At 36.2% G+C, this 3,477-nt stretch overlaps 1 pseudogene; it reads left to right on the forward strand.

The window, feature by feature from the left end:
* Window positions 1–634: 634 nt before the first annotated feature.
* Window positions 635–1,552, forward strand: LOC103268011 (annotated as a pseudogene).
* The last annotated feature ends 1,925 nt before the right edge of the window (window positions 1,553–3,477 follow it).

Raw genomic sequence — 3,477 nt, forward strand, 5'->3', positions numbered from 1 at the left:
GACCATGGGATGTTTTTTCCATTTGTTTCTGTTCTCTACAATTTATTTCATCAGTGTTTCATAGTGCTTATTGTAGAAGTCTTTCATTTCCTTGGATAAATATATCTCTAGCTATTTTATTTTTGGTGGCTATTGTAAATGAGATTGAATCCTTGATCTGGTTCTTGGCTTAAGCATTGTTAGTACATAGAAATACAACTAATTTTTGTGCATGAATTTAATATCCTGATATTTGCTGAAGTCATTTATTGGGATTAGGAGTCTTTTGGAGGAATCTTTAAGTTTTCTAGGTGTGAAGGAATCTTCAAGTTTTCTAGGTGTGAGATCATGTCATCAGTAAAGAAGGAAAATTTGATTTCCTCTTTTCCAATTTGGGCACTTTTTTTTTTCCTTGCCTGACTGTTCTGGCAAAGTCTTCCAGTATTATATTAAATAAAAGTGATGTAAATGAACATCCTTGTCTTGTTCCTGGTCTTAGAGAACATGCTTTCCACTTTTCCCCATTAAGTATGATGTTGGCTGTGTCTGTCATATGTGACCTCATGATGTTGAGGTATGTTCCTTCAATGCCTAGATGCCTGAAGATTTTTATCATAAAGAGATGTTGGCTCTGCACTGAGGTTCTGGGGTTGCCATGGTGTCAGACGAAAATGAATTAAATCTTCTAATTATCATAGTTGATACCAACCCAATTTGGTGGGGAAAGCAAGCATTGAAGGAGTCTCAGTTTACTTTATCCAAATTCATACATGTCATGATGGTTCTGGGAAATTTCCATTTGTTCATAAATCATTACAAAAAACTTGCTGTGACAGCAAGTCACATTCAAGAAAGTCAATTTTTATATCCTGGGAAGAATGGCTAATTTGGGGACCCTGGAAACCCTCCTTCTGAATTTAATCCCTCTGAGAATAAATATGGAAAATACAAGCTATTAAAAGCAGCAAATGAAGTTATTACTGAAGAGATTAAGGAACTAATGGCCAAGAGTGACATAAAGGGCCAGCATACAGAGGCTCTGCTTACTGGATCCCTGGCCAAAGTCCTTTGCTACATTAATAGAATGAACAAGGAAGTTCAAAATAATCAGGAGATAGGATCAAGAATATTGGTGATTAAGGCTACAGAAGATAGTGCATTGCAGTATATGAACTTCATGAATGTCATCTTCGCAGCACAGAAATAGAATATTTTGATTGATGCCTGTGGTTTAGACTCCAACTCAGGCCTCCTACAACTGGCTTGTGACATCACAGGAGGGCTGCACTTGAAGGTGCCTCAGATGTCCTCCCTTCTGCAGTATTTGCTGTAGGTATTTCTCCCTGATCAAGATCAGAGATCTCAGTCAATCCTCCCACTCCCAATTCATGTCGACTTCAGGGCCTCTTACTTCTGTCATCAAAGTCTCATTGAAATTCCCTATGTCTGTTTTGTGTGTTTGTCAATATTCTGCAATTTCAGCCCAATCTGCACTACATGTGAAACAGCCTTTAAGATTTCTCTGCCTCCTGTACTAAAGGTCAAGAAAAAGAAACTGAAAGTGCCTGCATGAGGATAACATATTAACTCTATTTTTTAGAACTACTAATAGAAATTATATGACAGAATCTCTTAGGAAAGTGCTAAAAATAATATAGATATGTATAGGATAATGTTTAATGTTGTGAGTTTCTTACAGGAAGTATTTCCAAAACATTCTTCTCATCCTATGCTTCTGGGGGACTGATTCATTTGAGGAAGTCATTCATTCTATGCAATATATCCTAAAATATTCTATGACTGTTTTTTTAATTATCAATATTTTTTATTTTGATATTGTGGGGTACAGTTAAGGGTTAGGTATACAAATATGCTTCATTCGGACCCCCTTGTTGATAACAGGTGTCTCCCCATCTCCAGACAGATGTTTACTACCATTAATACCATCCCCCCCCCATAGTTTCCCAACACTGTCAGTCATTTTCTTATAGTAGTGCATTGGATGATCGAGGTCCACTATATTAGTGAGAATATGTGATACTCAGATCTTTGTTTCTGTGAGAGGTCACTTAGTATTATAGACTCTAGCTCCATCCAGGTTGCTGCAAAATTCATGATTTTGTTCTTTTATATGGCTACATAGTATTCCATCGTGTATATGTACCACATTTTTTAAATCCAGTCCTCTTTTCATGGACAGCGTGGTTGGTTCCAGGTTCTTGCTATTGTGAACAATGCTGTAATAAACATTCATGTGCAGGTATCTTTTTTATAGAGTGATTTGAGTTCTTCAGGGTATATTCCCAGTTGGGGGATTGCAGGGTCATGTGGGAGGTTGATGTTTAGAGCTTTTAGGAATCGCCACACTGCTTTCCACAGAGATTGCACTAGTTTACACTCCCACCAACAGTGTAGAAGTGTTCCCTTTTTGCCACACCCTCTCCAGCAGCTGTTATTTTTTGAGTTGTTGATAATTGCCATTCTGACTGGAGTTAGGTGGTATCTCAGTGTGGCTTTGATTTGCATCTCCCTGATAATTAATGAGGTTGAGCATTTCTTCATGTGTCTGTTGGCTGCTTGGATGTCTTCCTTTGTGAAGTGTCTGTTCATATGTTTGCCCACTTTATAATGGGGTTGTTTGTTTTTTTCTTTTCAGCACGTTTGAGTTCCTTGTAGATCCAAGATGTTAAGCCTTTGTCAGACCTAGAGTTGGCAAATATTTTTCCCAGTCTGTAGGCTGTATGACTGGTTTTTATCCAGAAAGGGAAAGAAAAGTACAAATTTGTGGCTTTTATTTATTTATTTTTTAACGATGATCATTTGTCAAAGCCAGCCTTTTTATGACTGATTATTGACTTCAAAATCTATTACCAAATCCAAATCTTACTGTGAAATGTATGGCATGACAAATTTGAACACAGTTTTGGAAAAAGTGACTTTGTGGAGTAATGGCATTAATCAGCATCTTACTTGATTCAACAACTAACTTCACCAGTAGTCATGTAAATAAAACTCTTACTGTCTAAATTGAGATTTAGCTTCAGATATTAACAGATACTTTTTTGTTTTTTGGTCTGGTGTGACAAAAAGTATTATCCAAATAATATTAGTTTGTCACTTACTAACTACAAAATCTTATTTTAAATGAGTAAAGAAAGCAAGTGCAGAAGCACATTTTTTCAAGAACATTTGTGGGAAGAGTTCATTTGTGAACACCGATGATGTGTTCTGAGGCAGAATGTACTAGAGGAAATGGATTCCAACAAGAATTGTTGTTCCCAGATAGAATTATTTCCCTTTTTAATGGGAAAAAAACCTGACATGTATATTGGAAACTGTACAGGTAGTGCTTTATTGCTTTCGTTTATCTTTTCAAATAAACAACTTTGTTTTATTGATCTTTTTTATTTTGGGAGGAGTCTCTATTTCATTTAGTTCTGATCTGATCCTTGTTATTTCTTTTCTTCTTCTAACTTTGGGTTTGGTTTGTTCTTATTT

Source organism: Carlito syrichta, unplaced genomic scaffold (genome assembly GCF_000164805.1).
Source record: "Carlito syrichta isolate Samal-C Ts95f unplaced genomic scaffold, Tarsius_syrichta-2.0.1 Scaffold308666, whole genome shotgun sequence".
NCBI classification, from domain to species: domain Eukaryota; kingdom Metazoa; phylum Chordata; class Mammalia; order Primates; family Tarsiidae; genus Carlito; species Carlito syrichta.